Source organism: Schistocerca serialis, chromosome 2 (genome assembly GCF_023864345.2).
Source record: "Schistocerca serialis cubense isolate TAMUIC-IGC-003099 chromosome 2, iqSchSeri2.2, whole genome shotgun sequence".
Lineage (NCBI taxonomy): Eukaryota > Metazoa > Arthropoda > Insecta > Orthoptera > Acrididae > Schistocerca > Schistocerca serialis.
The window spans coordinates 336,572,826-336,592,160 of NC_064639.1; positions in this window are offsets into that span (position 1 = coordinate 336,572,826).

Here is a 19,335-nt window from a genome sequence, read left to right on the forward strand (position 1 = left end):
GTGTTAAGATCTGATGGCAAGGTTCGACTACGGTGCAGATCGCATGAAGATTTGGGCCCAAGTTGTCAACAAGGCGTTGTGTAAGCTGGTGGTGGTGTAGGAATGGAAAAGACTGGGCGCTCTGGTCGATCTGTGCGGAACACTGATTAGGAGACTTCTTGTAGCCATTCCAATACACCGATTGAATTTATTTGGATGAAAAAGCGCCATGTCACTGTGCTCCGATTACTTGCAACTGATTTGAAGAACATTCTGGACAATTCGAGCGAATGATTTGGCCACCCATATCGTCCAACATGAGTCCCATCGAATATTTATGGGACATAATGGAGAGGTCATTCGATGCACAAAATCCTTCACCGTCAACACTTTCGCAATTATGGACGGCTATAGAGGGATGGGCTCAATATTTCTGCAGACGACGTCCAAAAACTTGTTGAGTCCATGCCACGTCGAGTCGCTACTCTGCTGTGGCTAAAGGAGATCCGACACGATATTAGGAGGTAACTCATGACATTTGTCACCTCAGGGCTCATGCTGAGCGTCATGAAAATAGTGTAAAAATGCCAAAAGTGATTGAAACTTAAATATTTCCATATGCTCTTTATATAGGATCTATGGGAAAGGGAGCATGGGAAATGGGAAAAGGAGGCTTCTAAGAACAAAGGCGAAGCAGCGTCTGACAGCAGCGCACTTTAAATTCACTTACGTTTCTTATAAGCATGAGGATATAAACAGTTTTCATTTATTTGAATATGGCACACTGATTGCAGGGCGTTTGCAGCACGTACAAGTTGAGTGTATCTCTGAGATAAATATCTGGTATCCTCGTCCGAGGAAATACAATGATGGTGGCTGTGATCACTGAGTGGCAAAGGCTGTGGTAGTATGTGCTACTGTGGCTGAATCTAGGTGAACAGTGGTACAGAGATTATACGACTGAGGAGTGGGATCAAAAAGTTCACGAAGTCGTCGGTTGCCTTCCAAAAACTTAAATTTTCAAACTGCTTTTTTGTTGAAAAATTGTTTTCATACTCTACCTCCAGCTTTAAAATCACATTTGTGATTGAGAGCTGAAAAAATGAGCTAATGCCGCGATAAAAATGCCTAAGTACATTTCTAGGACTGCTTCGCTTAGCATTGGACCCTCTATTAAGAGAGAGTTTTATAGGATAGTGAATATATAAAAATAAATAAAACCAGATTTCTCCTTGGAAAGTCTAATGTTAAAACAAAAGCTGACCTACTTTGGACACACAATGCAAAGGCATGCCTCGCTGGCAAAAACATTAATGCCGGGGAAGATTGAAGGAACTAGAAGAAGAGGACGTCAGAGGATGAGATGGATCGATGGCATTACAGAAGCAATGTGTTCCAACCTGGAAGGTCTACGGGAGAAAGTGCAAGACAGGAAAAAGTGGCGTGATTTGGTTCATGGGGTCACGAAGAGTCGGAACCGACTAAACGAATAGAGAGAGAGAGAGAGAGAGAGAGAGAGAATATATCTCTATACGTAAGCTGGCTGGCTCTGAGCACTATGGGACTCAACTGCTGAGGTCATTAGTCCCCTAGAACTTAGAACTAGTTAAACCTAACTAACCTAAGGACATCACAAACATCCATGCCCGAGGCAGGATTCGAACCTGCGACCGTAGTGGTCTCGCGGTTCCAGACTGCAGCGCCTTTAACCGCACGGCCACTTCGGCCGGCTGTACGTAAGCGAGAGGTATAATATTTCAAATAGAAAGACAGAGTTCTAGTTGCTATTATCAAACCATTCTATTTGCTGGGCTGATTTGCTTGTGGTAACATAAGCATTTGCAGGTGCAAACCCCGTAGCGAGTGGGAGGAGTGTAATATGCTCTTCTCTCAATAGTTCGAGGCTTCCAAATAGTAAAATGTTGAAGACAACTTCTGCAACGTTGTTATGAGAAGACGCGTAAAATATTTACTTTTAATCAGATCTCTGCCTTCAATATGAAGTGACTAATATAATTGTAAGCGAGCTATGATCTGTTCATTTGAATTAATTTGTGTTATTTGATATGAATGCGATGTCGCTGGCTGCAGATAATTTAAATAAGATACTGGTGTCTTCTACTTTCACTTTTAACAGAAGTGCTAGAAATAAGTGACTAAATTAATATACCCCAACAAAAAGCAAAATAAGAGACAGTCAATTCTTCGAGTTTTTCCCTTAGGTTGTCCGGCCGAATTCGATTTTAATTAGATTTTTCGTTCGAATCAATGTAGAAAATATTCGTACCGTGTTAGCATTTGGCAACTAAAATTGAAAAGAGTGATTTTTATAAAACCATAGCCCTGACAATGCCACTTATACTCTAGATATGTCTTTACAGTAACTACTAGTAGTGAGTACTGCGACTTCGAGAACATGAGTACACTCTCCCAGCCTCTGCAAAAGCTCGAGTACATCTGAGACAGTGAAATATTTACTACGCACAAATAACCCGTCCAGTTTGTGGTACTTTTATTCACGCTTCTCACTCACGTAATGGCTTATCATTAGCAATGCGAGCACGTTTCTGCTGTTTGCTTTCATATTATTTACGATATACTTACACAAACGATTTGTTATTCCGCTTGACGCATGAGGCAAAAAAATTTTCGCATGGAAATAAAGTTTTGTTCTTATAAGTAAAGACGTGTTAAGTGGTTATCCTTGTAAAATTCGGAGAGGCATATGGTGAGTTATTTATCTGGCATGCCACGGTCTGGTGAGCAGGAAAGTCGAGAAACCGGATGGCTCAACTTGTAAAAAAGGAGCGAACTCTCCACGTCTTCGCTTCACACGAGTTGGAAAAGATCGTCTTTCGCTTCTCTGCGCATTCTGCGCTGAAGGCATTTAACAGTAGGCGGTTATGGATGGGATATAAATCCGTTAAACCCACTGTAAATCAAAGTAACTAACGGAAGTCAACAGAGACATGATGTTTTAATAGGAAGGGGAAAGATTGTTCGACAGAAAAGTATTGTCGCGAATAGGCATATTATCTGACAAATGTATTTCCTGATGATTACGTTCCATAGGTGGTCTTCTTCACCTGCATCTACATCTACGTGATTTCTCTGCTATTCACAATAAAGTTCCTGGCAGAGGGTTCAATGATCCACCTTCAAGCTGTATCTCTACCGTTTCAGTCTCGAACGGCACGCGGGAAAAATGAGCACTTAAAATTTTCTGTGCTAGCCCTGATTTCTCTTATTTTATCGTGATGATCATTTCTCCCTATGTAGGTGGGTGCCAACAGAATGTTTTCGCAATCGGAGGAGAAAACTGCTGATAGAAATTTCATGAGAAGATCCCGACGCAACGAAAAACACCTTTGTTTTAATGATTGCCACTCCAATTCACATATCATGTCTGTGACACTATCTCCCCTATTTCGCGATAATACAAAACTAGCTGCCCTTCTTTGTACTTTTTCGATGTCATCCGTCAGTCCCACGTGATGCGGATCCCACACCGCACAGCAATACTCCAGAATACGGCGGACAAGGGTTGTGTAAGCAGTCTCTTTAGTAGAACTGTTGCACCTTCTAAGTGTTCTGCCAATGAATCGCAGTCTTTTGTTTGCTCTACCCATAATATTATCTATGTGATCGTCCCAATTTAGGTTATTTGTAATTGTATTTCCTAAGTATATACCTGAATTTACAGCCTTCAGATTTGTGTGATCGCGTAATCGAAATTTAGCTGATTTCTTTTAGTACTCATGTGAATAACTTCACACTTTTCTTTATTCAGGGTCAATTGCCACTTTTCGCACCGTACAGATATCTTATCTAAATCATTTTGCAAGTCGTTTTGACCATCTGATGACTTTACAAGACGGTAAATGACAGCATCATCTGCAAACAATCTAAGACGGCTACTGAGATTGTCTCCTGTGTCGTTAATATAGATCAGGATCAATAGAGGGCCTATAACACTCCCTTGTTGGAGAACGTCGGATATTACTTATGAACTGTGACCTTTCTGACAGGAAATCACGAATCCAGTCGCACAACTGAGACGATACTCCGTAGGCACGCACGTTGGTTAGAAGACGCTTGTGAGGAACGGTGTCGAAAGCCTTCCGGAAACCTAAAAATATGGAATCAATTTGACATCCCCTGTCAACAGCACTTAGTACTTCATGACTATATAGAGCTAGTTGTGTTTCACAAGAACGATATTTTCTGAATCCGTGCTGACTATCGAAACAATAAATTGTTTTCTTCGAGGTACTTCATAATGTTCGAATACAGTATATGTTCCAAAACCCTACTGCAAATCGATGTTAGTGATATAGGCCTGTAATTCAGAGGATTACTAATACTTCCCTTTTTAGGTACGGATCTTTCTGTGAGCGAGTGGTTGTATGTAATTGCTAAATATGGAGCTATTTTATCAGCATACTCTGAGAGGAACCTGACTAGTATACAATGTCTGTGGCTGTCTTACTTGCTTCTACTACAACAGAAACAATTCCACCTCTGTAACAATGAGGGAGAAGGATATTTTAATAGTCAAATGAATAATAAAGTATATAAATAAACAAGACAAATTCAGTAACTGATTTCGAACTCAGCTACACGCTCCATGGACGAAGTCATTTAATTACTGTGGCATCCGAACAGAAAGTAGCTCGTTTGATTATTGACGTGAAGATTATTCAAAAGCAGTTTTTAAAAAAATAGATACTTAAGTCATTAGCAAGCCAGAAAGTTTGTAATCCCATAATTTTTATGGTAACACTGCAGTTACGCATGGTTAACATGAGAGATCTTGCGTTTACTGACTTCACAAATTCGTTGTATAGACATGAAAATATCGGATGCCAACCGAAAAATGCATTACCTTTTTATTCCCGTTATTTGTACTGTAAAGCATAGCTTTCTGTACAAAGATTCAAATCAGAAACATTCATTCGCCTTCATAGGTGAACTTTACTGCTCTCTAGATTGCTCCTGTGGAACGTGGAGAAACGCCTGGTAATTAGAGGGTAAACTGACGGCCGCATGGACATCTACTTGTGGGATAGTTACGGTAAATAATATACTAGTTCAGGGGTTCCCAACAAAATTTTCTCGAGGACCCCCTCATCGAGCATGATAGGTACCTTGTCATATCACAGTATCAAGTACTTAAAAAAGCCAAATTAAGAGTCTTTTTATACTTTTCTGTTTCTGGTACTTAGAAAAAACATTGACATATTCATTACTGAAAAATCAGCTGCAAAGAGGCAGTACGCGCATTCTAACAGCATACAGCAGAACTATTTGCCTCTATCTAATTCTAATTTTGCGCTAGAGTGTGCTAGTGTCAGTTGGCTCTAGGAAGACGCTAGACACAGAAGTTAGCGTTCGCTAAAGCTCTGCTCAGGCAGGAAGTGGCCAAAACAAAAAAATCTGTTATCATGCGAAAGATATTTTTTATTCTAATAGAATCTTGCGGAACCCTCTGGCATAGCTCGCGGACCCCTGGGGGTCCGCGGACCACCTGTTGGGACCCACTGTACTAGTTCAACCAGAGGGCAAAAAGGTGAGATAGTGCGTGCGCACCTGTGTGTGTGTCTGTCTGTGTCTGTGTGTGTGTGTGTGTGTGTGTGAGAGAGAGAGAGAGAGATAGAGAGAGAGAATTTATGCTTTTGTAAAACGAGCATCCACTGACTGAAACAAACTGTAATATTACAGGAAGAATCTTCGGTAAATACTCCCTCTTTGGATGAGGAGCATAGTTTGAACGTTGTAGTGACTACTAGGCGTAGAAATATGAAACCGGAGTTTGGTTGCAATAATTACACGTCTGTTGTTTGAAACTGATGAACAATATTTTATTCAAAATAATCTCCATTGCTGTTTGTACATTTCTCCCACCTCTTCGGCAGGCTATGAATGATAAGCCAAAAAAACAGTTCTTTTGAAGCGAACCATTCAGCGAGCCATTTTCGTACATTTTCATACGAATTGGAGCGTTGTTCAGCGAGAGCGTGTCCCAGGGATGCAAATAGGTGATAATCGGGCGGAGCCAAGTCTGGAGAATAAGCCGCATGCCCTAGGATCTGTCAACTGAACGCCTCGATCGTTACCCTGACCCGTTTTGCTGTGTGTGCAATATGAGTATGTGTATGCCTTTTTCCATATTTCGGTCTTTTTTCACGTAATGCTTAATTTAAATTGATCATTAGCCGTTGGTAGCGATCGATGTTAACGGTTTCACCAAGTTTTAGCAGCTCATAATAGATGACACCCTTCTGATTCCACCAAACACAGAGGATTATCTTCTTTCCAAGGCGATTTCGTGTTGCAATGAATGTCGATGGTTTGTCTGGATTCACCAATGATTTACGACGCTTAGGATTCTCAAGATACACCCATTTTTCTTCACCTGTCACTATTCGATAGAGAAATGAGTTTCTTCTGTATCTGGCTAGCAGGATTTCACAAGTGGACTTTCGATTTGCTTGCTGTCTTTCATTCAGTTCGTGCCGAACCCATTTTTCCACTTTCTGCACCTTTTCCATAAGTGTGAAGCGGAGAAAACGGGTTTATTCGTCACATTCAATTGTTCCACGAGTTCCTGTTGATTTTGAGTATCATCTTCATCCAATAAGGCCTGCAATTTGTTGTCTTCGAATTTTTCCGGTGGGTTCCAACGCTCGTCGTTTCTCAGTAAAAATAACCACTTCTGAATTTTGTTAACCACTCTAAACATTGTGTTTCCCAAAGAGCATGTTAGCCGAAGGTTTCGACAAGCATTCGACGCGATTCAGCAGCAGTTTTCATCAAATGGTAACAGGAAACCGATGCTGTCCGCAAATCGTAGTTCGTAGGCACAAAACTCGACTTCTTCACGGGTTTCAAACAGACAGCGATGTTTGAAACTTGCGTTACTGAGTGTTGACGTTCGTCGTCAACCGTTGCAGCGAGCAGATGGCGCTGCAGACGCAGTCTCACGGACCCTACACTGACGGCTAGCACCATGTGTAGGGAAATTCCGGTTTGATACTTCTACGCGTGGTGTTCACAGTAACTAAAACGTTCTGTATTTCTTGAGACTTATGCAATTGCTGAAGTTTCTATATAATTGCTGACATTTTCTGTAAAGTGAAATTTGTTTTGTATACATTGGCAGAGTGATGACTAATATTTGTTAAGTACAACAAAAACTACATATTTACACAAATACAAGTATTATCTGGCAGTCGAAAGATGATTGTGAAACAATAAAGTGGTAGGCAAAATCGCAGGAGTTCTTTCTATTCCATGATTACCGGTTTCGGAGAAACTAAAGCCACCATCATCGGATCTTAGGACACACACAGGTTACAACATCCTAAGATCCGACGATAGCGGTTTTAGTTTCGCCGAAACCAGTAATCATGGAATAAAAATTCCTGCTATTTTGGATACCAGTTTATTGTTTTACAAGCATCTACATCGCTCCCACATGAGCACAATGTGCTCCCTATGAAAGATGATTGTGTTTTACGTTTTTAAATTTTTAATAGCCAAGAGAGTATTCGTAATACTCGTCGGAATATAGTTGTAAGGACACTGCTTTATATAAGTGGCTGGATGATTTGTGCCAGTAAACTTGCAGGACCCAGTAATAAAATGGGCGCCTGCGAGATTTTCAAAACGGGATATGACAAGCTAATCAATTCCGCCCTTATTCCTGCCTCACATTTGTGGTATGTGCTGTTCGAGCTTTTGGTATTTCAGAAGCGTACACTGTGCTGTTGTTTGAGCAGCGGAGACACGCAGAATTCAGTTTGGGTAAATTTACTGAAAACGGAGACATCAAAGGTATCACTACCTCGCCGTAGTATTTTACAGTCAGTTTGAATAGAGGCTTCTATATGTCAACAGATTGCAGCGAGAGGGATACTATTACTTCTCCCGTTCATTTATTTACAATTTTTTTTTCTAACGACTTTCAACATATTGCAAGCAATTTATGTGAATGCCAGAACTGAAAATTCGTCCCTCTACCCCACTTGCAACGTGTTCTGCTATTTGGACGGGAAGTATGAAGTTGTACATCAGCGACTCTCTCAGTTAGTTGGAAAAAAAGTGTAAAAAATTTGAGAACAGGACAGGTACGCACTGCAGAACACAACAGCTATAGTAAGACAGACTCACATGCTCAACATAAACACACATTACATTGACGCTAAATTTTAATTTTTGTCTGGGACGATGGAGAAAATTTTTCCCAGACGTGCATTAAAATACACTTCTGTGCAAAACTTAAGGACGAAAGTAACTTTCGCACGATATGTCAGTGTTAAGTAACACATCTCGATGTAACTGGAACCATACATACAGTATAGCACAGAAAGTAACTGAAAGAAACACGCAACGAGACGATTAGAAATGACTTATTCAAAGCCAATAATTATGCTGAAGTCACCACCCGTCAAAACGGTCCCCTGAATAACGCAAAAGGTGGGTATAGTTTTTAATGGCATATGACCACCAATTACGGCAGTGCATGTTCTGCAACGTGCTCCCACGCTGGCCACGAGGTTGGTATGGAATTCTTGTGGTAAGGCGTTCAATTCTGCCACCAAAGAGATTCTCTACCTGCGATGTCCCACACGTTCGCACATTGTCATCCGCAAAAATGAAGTCAGGGTCGAATGCACGTATCCTTATAAGGTGAGAGGTGAGAATACGTAAAGCTCCCAGGACCAACACGACCGTTTTGGTGGTCCAGCTATTACGGTGTGGCGAGGGATACTGTTGCGTGGGCGTACTGACCTACAAAACGTTGACCACGGCACTCTCACCGGTCACCGTTGTCGTGACAGTGTACGCCTTTCCCACGAACGTATTTCCAGGGGTGCACTTGGCCCTGCCTTATTTTTTATACGTGACAATGCTCTACCGACTCCAACAGTGCCAGTGGAGGAGAGGCTCTTGCAAGGAGAGGATATTCAGTGAATGGGATGGTCTGTTCGCTGCACCGCCTTAAATCTCATCGAGCATGTGTGGAATGCGTTGTGGGGATCTATTGCAGCAAGACCATATGCACCAACGGCCATCGTGCAGTTGTCAACAGCGCTTCTGGAGGAATGGAGCGCTGTAACACAAGAACTCTTTACCAAGCTTTTGGCCAGCATGGGAGCACAATGCAGAACGTACATTGTCTTCATTGACGATGACAAACCCCGCCGTTTGTAACGTCCAGAACTGCGGTGTCTTCTACTTCTACATCTACATCTACATCTACATTGATACTCCGCAAGCCACCCAACGGTGTGTGGCGGAGGGCACTTTACGTGCCACTGTCATTACCTCCCTTTCCTGTTCCAGTCGCGTATGGTTCGCGGGAAGAACGACTGTCTGAAAGCCTCCGTGCGCGCTCTAATCTCTCTAATTTTACATTCGTGATCTCCTCGGGAGGTATAAGTAGGGGGAAGCAATATATTCGATACCTCATCCAGAAACGCACCCTCCCGAAACCTGGCGAGCAGAGTCTGCCACTTGAGTTTATTAAACATCTCCGTAACGCTATCACGGTTACCAAATAACCCGGTAACGAAACGCGCCGCTCTTCTTTGGATCTTCTCTATCTCTTTCGTCAACCCGACCTGGTACGGATCCCACACTGATGAGCAATACTCAAGTATAGGTCGAACGAGTGTTTTGTAAGCCACCTCCTTTGTTGATGGACTACATTTTCTAAGCACTCTCCCAATGAATCTCAACCTGGTACCCGCCTTACCAACAATTAATTTTATATGATCATTCCACTTCAAATCATTCCGCACGCATACTCCCAGATATTTTACAGACGTAACTGCTACCAGTGTTTGTTCCGCTATCATATAATCATACAATAAAGGATCCTTCTTTCTATGAATTGGCAATACATTACATTTGTCTATGTTAAGGGTCAGTTGCCACTCCCTGCACCAAGTGCCTATCCGCTGCAGATCTTCCTGCATTTCGCTACAATTTTCTAATGCTGCAACTTCTCTGTATACTACAGCATCATCCGCGAAAAGCCGCATGGAACTTCCGACACTATCTACTAAGTCATTTATATATATTGTGAAAAGCAATGGTCCCATAACACTCCCCTGTGGCACGCCAGAGGTTATTTTAACGTCTGTAGACGTCTCTCCATTGATAACAACATGCTGTGTTCTGTTTGCTAAAAACTCTTCAATCCAGCCACACAGCTGGTCTGATATTCCGTAGGCTCTTACTTTGTTTATCAGGCGACAGTGCGGAACTGTATCGAACGCCTTCCGGAAGTCAAGAAAAATAGCATCTACCTGGGAGCCTGTATCTAATATTTTCTGGGTCTCATGAACAAATAAGGCGAGTTGGGTCTCACACGATCGCTGTTTCCGGAATCCATGTTGATTCCTACATAGTAGATTCTGGGTTTCCAGAAATGACATGGTACGCGAGCAAAAAACATGTTCTAAAATTCTACAAGAGATCGACGTAAGAGATATAGGTCTATAGTTTTGCGCATCTGCTCGACGACCCTTCTTGAAGACTGGGACTATCTGTGATCTTTTCCAATCATTTGGAACCCTCCGTTCCTCTAGAGACTTGCGGTACACGGCTGTTAGAAGGGGGGCAAGTTCTTTCGCGTACTCTGTGTAGAATCGAATTGGAATCCCGTCAGGTCCAGTGGACTTTCCTCTATTGAGTGATTCCAGTTGCTTTTCTATTCCTTGGACACTTATTTCGATGTCAGCCATTTTTTCGTTTGTGCGAGGATTTAGAGAAGGAACTGCAGTGCGGTCTTCCTCTGTGAAACAGCTTTGGAAAAAGGTGTTTAGTATTTCAGCTTTACGCGTGTCATCCTCTGTTTCAATGCCATCATCATCCCGTAGTGTCTGCATATGTTGTTTCGAGCCACTTACTGATTTAACGTAAGACCAGAACTTCCTAGGATTTTCTGTCAAGTCGGTACATAGAATTTTACTTTCGAATTCAATGAACGCTTCACGCATAGCCCTCCTTACGCTAACTTTGACATCGTTTAGCTTCTGTTTGTCTGAGAGGTTTTGGCTGCGTTTAAACTTGGAGTGGAGCTCTCTTTGCTTTCGCAGTAGTTTCCTAACTTTGTTGTTGTACCACGGTGGGTTTTTCCCGTCCCTCACAGTTTTACTCGGCACGTACCTGTCTAAAACGCATTTTACGATTGCCTTGAACTTTTTCCATAAACACTCAACATTGTCAGTGTCGGAACAGAAATTTTCGTTTTGATCTGTTAGGTAGTCTGAAATCTGCCTTCTATTACTCTTGCTAAACAGATAAACCTTCCTCCCTTTTTTTATATTCCTATTAACTTCCATATTCAGGGATGCTGCAACGACCTTATGATCACTGATTCCCTGTTCTGTACATACAGAGTCGAAAAGTTCGGGTCTGTTTGTTATCAGTAGGTCCAAGATGTTATCTCCACGAGTCGGTTCTCTGTTTAATTGCTCGAGGCAATTTTCGGATAGTGCACTCAGTATAATGTCACTCGATGTTCTGTCCCTACCACCCGTCCTAAACATCTGAGTGTCCCAGTCTATATCTGGTAAATTGAAATCTCCACCTAAGACTATAACATGCTGAGAAAATTTATGTGAAATGTATTCCAAATTTTCTCTCAGTTGCTCTGCCACTAATGCTGCTGAGTCGGGAGGTCGGTAAAAGGAGCCAATTATTAACCTAGTTCGGTTGTTTAGTGTAACCTCCACCCATAATAATTCACAGGAACTATCCACTTCTACTTCACTACAGGATAAACTACTACTAACAGCGACGAACACTCCACCACCGGTTGCATGCAATCTATCCTTTCTAAACACCGTCTGTACCTTTGTAAAAATTTCGGCAGAATTTATCTCTGGCTTAAGCCGGCTTTCTGTACCTATAACGATTTCAGCTTCGGTGCTTTCTATCAGCGCTTGAAGTTCCGGTACTTTACCAACGCAGCTTCGACAGTTGACAATTACAATACCGATTGCTGCTTGGTCCCCGCATGTCCTGACTTTGCCCCGCACCCGTTGAGGCTGTTGCCCTTTCTGTACTTGCCCAAGGCCATCTAACCTAAAAAACCGCCCAGCCCACGCCACACAACCCCTGCTACCCGTGTAGCCGCTTGTTGCGTGTAGTGGACTCCTGACCTATCCAGCGGAACCCGAAACCCCACCACCCTATGGCGCAAGTCGAGGAATCTGCAGCCCACATGGTCGCAGAACCGTCTCAGCCTCTGATTCAGACCCTCCACTCGGCTTTGTACCAAAGGTCCGCAGTCAGTCCTGTCGACGATGCTGCAGATGGTGAGCTCTGCTTTCATCCCGCTAGCGAGACTGGCAGTCTTCACCAAATCAGATAGCCGCCGGAAGCCAGAGAGGATTTCCTCCGATCCATAGCGACACACATCATTGGTGCCGACATGAGCGACCACCTGCAGATGGGTGCACCCAGTTTAGTTGTGGTCTTTGAATGAAATTGTCTTTCTGCTTGTCTCATTGCGTACGTCTTTCAGTTACCTTCTGTACTTTATGGTGAAACGTCCCCTTTGAACAATTATACATGACTGTGCTTAAACTGACACACAATATTTTTTAGCGCAACGCAATCTGACTTTCAAAAATCACTACAAAAGAATGGCCCTGACTAACATTAACCTATACGTTTCTCAAATCACTTACCTCACAAAAATCTTCGTTACTCGAACTACTGCAATACAGCGAGCGCCACTACTGCCAGCTAAATAAAAGATTCAAACTACGGAAGGCACTAACTACTGATAGGCATAGTTAGCAAATGAAAGATTTTAATAGAGAACAAACAATGTATTTACCTTAATAATGTTGAAAAATCATAATATATATAGCAGTTCATGACATCCAGTCTTACAAATTTCAAAACTCCGCCATTTCTCTCCTCACATCCACCACTGCTGGCGGCTCACCTCCAACTGCGCCACGCTACGCGCTGTCAGTGTTGCTAACTCTAAAAAAACCCATGTCGCTAGATTCAATATCAAAAGTCGCTAGAAAGTCGCTAAAACTGGTTTTACTAGGGGTGTGCTGAAAATTTCGTGCTGTGAATGGTGCAATAAGCCAGTGGGGGGGGGGGGGGGGGTGTAATAAAATATATGACGCATCGCTTGCAACAACATACATATAAAATACGCTAACGTTTAATTAAACATGTTATCATAATTGACACAACACCTAAATTGTTGTTTCAATAACATTAGTCAAATATACTAGAAATATACAACTATATTTATAACAAAAGAAAACAAGAACTCAAATTAGGTTACAAAATATATACATACCGGTATGTGTGCTATTCATCGTCGTCACTCAGAAGATCGAATGACTCTTCTGTTTCATGCTCTGACAGAACTTTAGTTCATGTAGAGGGTTGAACGTCGATCAAAAGATGATGTTGCAGTTCGACTGGTTTCGTCGCAAAAGAATAACTTTTGTTCGTTCCAATAAGCTCCAATACATCTGACGGTGTGTCAGAAGATGCACAATCTTTATTTTGTTTCTTCAGCTGGTCTCTCAATATGATCAAAGCATTAATTGTCTTTAACGATAATCTGTTACGTTGTTTAGTTTTTATAATGTTCATAGAACTGAATATTCTTTCCACTTCTGCATTTGAATGCGGTAGGCATAGCTGTGAAATCAAAGAAAAAGGATTCTCCCCTGCGGCATTTTTATATTGCACAACCTCACTCCAAAGTGTTAGTAGTGTTATTCCACCTAATGAAGTTGATATTACACCATTCTTGCAGCATACCGTCTATGAAATCGCCACTAAAACCCAATTCTTTGGCTTCATCCGCTACAGCATTATTTTTATTCACTTTTAGTGTTTCTTCAACATTCAGCATTTACATTTTTTCCAGGATCGTAACGTTACTTGGCAGTCTTTGTTGAATTTCTTTTATGCTATTTGTACGTCTTTTAAAGCATGTTTAAGGTAAATCATGTAAAGATGAATTGAGTCGTCACAATACATCTTGTACAAAAGATCGGCAGTGTAACAATTGTCTTGAACCATGGCAAGTGATAAATGTAGCTTTAGTTCTTCCCACTGTTCCAGAATTCTTGGTATTGCTGGTTCAATTGAAAGCCAACATGTTGCGCAGACCTTCAAAATTTTTAGTGGCTGTTTTCCACAATTTATTGTCTCATAAACCTTTTTATATTCCTCTTGTCTTTTGGGTGAAATGGAGAACCAATTGTAGGTTTCCCGTACAAGAAACTATGTTTCTAGGTATGGTATTCGCTAAGGCGTGCGAAACTGCAAGCTGAATAGTGACAAATGCAACGGATCAATACCAAATGCTTCAAACCATATTCTCTCTTGAGTTGTTCGAAAAGCCCATTGTTTATTCCAACCATTGCAGAAGCATTATTTGTGCCAATTCCTACTATATTAGCGATTGCAAGTTTGAGATCTTTCAAAGAATTCACAAGAACAGCAACCACATTTCTTGCATCTGCAGTTTCTACTACAGCGAGTTTGAGAAATGCTGACCTAATGGTTTGGTTGTTTACACTATAGTACCGTATAACGATACCTAGAATTTTAGATATTGATACATCTGTGGATTCATCTATTAGTACACTGTATTTTTGGTTACCTATATCTTCAACCAATAATTGTGTAAAATATGGAGCCAAAACTTAAGTTATACTGTTAGTGCACTTTGTACGATGTAATTGCATGTTTTTAGCGCCCTCATCACCGGAAAACACCTTCTTGCACAGTATTCCTAAATGATCTACAGCTAAAATAGAACAATTTTCAGCAATAAATAAAGAAAGGACGCCTTCCGCTCTGCTTGCTATTCTAACTGTAGTTTTCGGAACAATTTTCACAGGTAAGGTGGTTTGTGTTTCTTTTTAAATCAATATTTTGTTTATGCTTAATAGTTCTCGAATGCTTTCTAATATCACACAATTTAGCGTAAAACTCTGTTGCACATACTTGACATCTTGCTTTGGATAAGTCTCCAACGACTGGTTTCAGCCACCCATTGAATTGAGGTTCTGCTTCCCACGCATCCCGATATTTTTGAGCGTACTGCTTCTTCTTCTGCGATAAATCCATTATGTAAGCCACCACAACATAAGTTTCACCAATTTATAATCACTGAAAATACATTAAAACTCAGGCGGACTAGAGGTCAGGAAACAATCTTTTCACTCGGTAACTCGATATCAGTCCTATTGTTCATTCTTTAAAACGTAATAATGTCTGAGATACCCCCACCGAATTATTCTTGCGTTACCACTGTGCATGTGGTAATAATTTGACTGCGAGTTAACATTTCGAAAAATTAGAGGTTGCTGGACAGAAATGTATTTTATTGTACTCAATATTACGTATGTTTTTTGTCAATTCGAAAAATAAAGGGAGTTCAAAAGTTGAAGAATTATAGATCGATACGCTATCGACGATAACAGGCTAGTGGGTAATGAATAATGAATTGTTCTATAGTCAAGGTTTTCTTACTCTTTAGGCAATTCCCACATTCAGGTTTACTAAATGCTGAACAGTACTACATGATATGCTAAGAATTTAATTTAACTTAGTAAATCTAGAACAAAGTCAGTGTAGTACCCATTTTATCGTTAAAATCTTAGTTTTGTTAATGAAAATACTGGCCCAAAATAGTTTTGATTTGTGCTTCAAAAGTCGTCAGTACTCCAAAAGTCGCCAGATTAGTCGCTAAATAATTTTTGTCGCTAAAAAGTTTTCTTTTGTCGCTAAGACGAAGGCAAAAGTCGCCATTTCTAGCGACAAAGTCGCTAAATTGGCAACACTGCGCGCTGTTCACATCCAGCTGCCCAACACTACAATGGCAGACAACAATGCGAACTAGCCACAGACTGCACACAGCACAGCCAGTGATTTTCATACAGAGCGCTACGTAACGTTGCCAATAAGAAAACATAAACAGCCTACTTACAACGGTAGCAGTTCTTTCTGTGTATTTTCGAAGTTTCATCGAGCTACGTTACTTGGCAGAGACACATGATGCCAAAGTTGCTTTCGTCCTTACGTTTTGCGCCCCACTGCAGGTTTAGTCCCCCAGTCTGGCCAGGCATTTTGGGAGGCTTTTCTTAGTTATCGATTCATTGCGGAAGTGGTAATCGCCCCCATTCACTCTCAGTTGGGAACTCCTCTGCCCCACTCCTAGCGCACGGGACGAGAGAGAACCCACTGTAATGTTGCTGATCTCAAATAGTTCTCTATAGCCCCTGGAATGGAGAATGAAAAGAACGAAAAAAGGAAACATTATGACCGTCGATCACATGGTGACTCAGGGAGATATAAAAGGACTCCACATGTTGAGTAAGTCATTGACTTTTCTGTATACAAAAAATGGTTGAAATGGGTCTGAGCACTATGGGATTTAACTTCTGAGGTCATCAGTCTCCTATAACTTAGAACTACTTTAACTCAACTAACGTAAGACAGGATTCGAACCTGCGACCGTAGCAGCAGCGCGGTTCCGGACTGAAGCGCCTAGAACCGCTTATCCACCGCGGCCGGCTTTCTGTATACATACACAAACAAATACACTTCAGCGTATACAGAGCTTTCTAGCTTTCATCAGGATATAATGTGCACAATGAAATTAAGGGTAATTTTCATTTTTAGGGGCTAACCAAGGCTTTCGGGAGGTTGGAAGACTGATATTACAACTGGAAATCCAATCCTACGTATTCCTAATGAAGACTCCCTATTCCTCAATGGGATCTCGCTTTGGCCTAAAAGATTAAGACAGTGCACAACACTAAAACAGCCCCCTCTAGCGTTAAACGGTTCGAGAAAGAAGAGTATACGCAAAAAAGGAAAAAAAAGCGACACCAAGCTTCGCATGCTGTTAAAACATGCTAGATCTAAACAACGGCAGCTGACTGCATATGGCATTCTCAAAGAGACAATCTCTTGCCGCTAGAGCGGGAAACTACCCTTCAAAGGAGAAAGAATGAGCAATAAACAACGGCGTACGGGGGCAGACAGCTATGGAAGCTACTGCGTTAAAGATACACAATGTGTATCCACAGGACATGTGAGCTGCAATTGGAAAAAACTGTCATGATGTCTCCACTGGCAAAAAAAAGAAAAATAAAAAAATAAAAAAATTAACAAAAATTGAAAATTAAAAAGAAAAAAAAATCCGGATGAGTCCGCCATTCGGGTCTCTGGGGGGCTGCCGAGAGGAAGTTGACCAAGTGAAAAGATCGTGCAACTAACGAGAGGATAACGTTCTGTGGGTCGGAGCATAGGATGTCAGAAGCTTAAACGTGCTATGAAATCTAGAAAATCAGAGAGGGAAATGCATTTTCTGAGTTATTATGGTGTGGATCGATTTAGTGAAATGAAAAGATGAGTATTTCTGATCACAAGAATGTAGGGTATTATCATCAGCAGAAAAAGATATAACAGGAGCAGGATTCGTTATGAACGGGAAGACGGGGAAGAGAGTGAGTTACTGTGAACAGTTCGGTGATAGGGTTATTCTCATCAGAATCGACAACAAACGAACACCGATAGCCATAGTTTAGGTATGCATGCTGACGTCGCAAGCAAAAGATGAAGAAAAAGTATATGAAGATATTAAGCACTCCGTCGTCAGGCCACGAATGGCCTACCGGGACCATCTGACCGCCGTGTCATCCTCGGTGGAGGATGCGGATAGGAGGGGCGCGGGGTCAGCACATCGCTCTCCCGGTTGTAAGATGGTATTCTTGACCGAAGCCGCCACTATTCGGTCGAGTAGCTCCTCAATTGGCATCACGAGGCTGAGTGCACCCCGAAAAATGGCCACACCGCATGGCGGCCTGGATGGTCACCCATCCAAGTACCGACCACGTCCGACAGCGCCTAACTTCGGTGATCTCACGGGAACCGGTGTAGCCACTGCGGCAAGGCCGTTGTCACATGAACATATTGAATAAGTAATTCAATATGTAAACTGAGAGGAAAGTCTAATAATAATTTAGGATTGGAACACAGTTGTAGGGGAAGGCATAGAAGATATTGAACAAGTAATTCAATATGTAAGCTGAGATGAAAGTCTAATAATAATTGGGGATTGGAACACAATTATAGGGAAAGGCATAGAAGAAAGGGTTAGGGGAAAGTTTGGGCTTGGTAATAGGGCGAGAGAGGAGGTGGACCCCTGAGTGTCACCTTTGTTGAGCACATTGAAAATGTACCTGTCAGAAACTTCGACATCATTCAGTCTCGCAGCTGGTCTGGGGCCTGAACGTAAACAAGACACATCTAAGATTGTCGAAGAGTTTGTCTAACCATCAGGTTCTAGCGCAGCCAGTAGGCTGTCAGGTAGAGTTTTAATATGTTCAAGAGATTTCCGTTGGTGGCATCGAGAATGTTGGTCAACTGGATGATCTTAGGGGGACACATTTACATTTCGTTCACGCACGTCAGTGTCAAACCGTCCCGTCATCATGCCACACGAAGTCTCGAAAAACAAGGGATGAAAAATAGTAAAAACTTTACTACTTCGGTTCATGTTCAAATTTCGTCGAATGGTTTTGAATGGTCCCTAATGGTTCAACTCTTCATGGCAAAACAAAAATTGCTGTCACGCTGCACTCCAAAGGGGTGAGATCACATTCAGTGGGCTTGAAGTCCCGCGACGTCCTACAGAAGATGAGAAGCGTCCAGAGATGACAACAGCAGGCAGATTTGTCAAGAACATTGTCCTGTTGGTCATCGCACGGCGAACTGTCCTTTCCGACCGGGATATGTGTGGAAGTCAACGGGCCAAGGGAAGGGGTGGTTTCATTGACGCCCTTTACGCCATCCCATCTCGTTTCTATTCTGAGTGGTGGTGTGTCTGAAACATGTTTTTCGGGCACCCATACGAAAACTGTGCGATTTTAACCCTGTAGGTCGTGATTCAGATCTCCATCGCAGAGATGAAATGTGCGTAAGATGGGGTGTGACGCTCTTCCCGTCGTGTGACACGACGCCGGTGGCAGAATTGTGGTGAAATTGGTGCGAATGTAACAATATTAACCTACCTTTCAGTTCACACGAACTTCTGAGCTGTGGCCGTTTTTTCACATCTGTTGACACCTTCCTGCTTGGAGAGACACAGAGCCCGAGGATGACATCGCAAGGTGCCACTCAAACAGCATTACAAAGGGATGTTGTAGGCTGCTATGAGCCAAATTTGAGCTCATGTGTTCCAATTGGGGACAATTACGGAGTTTCGAAAATTCGATCCTTTAATTCTACAGCGCAGTGAACATAGCGAAGGAGCTATGACGGAAATAAAGGAAAGGTTCA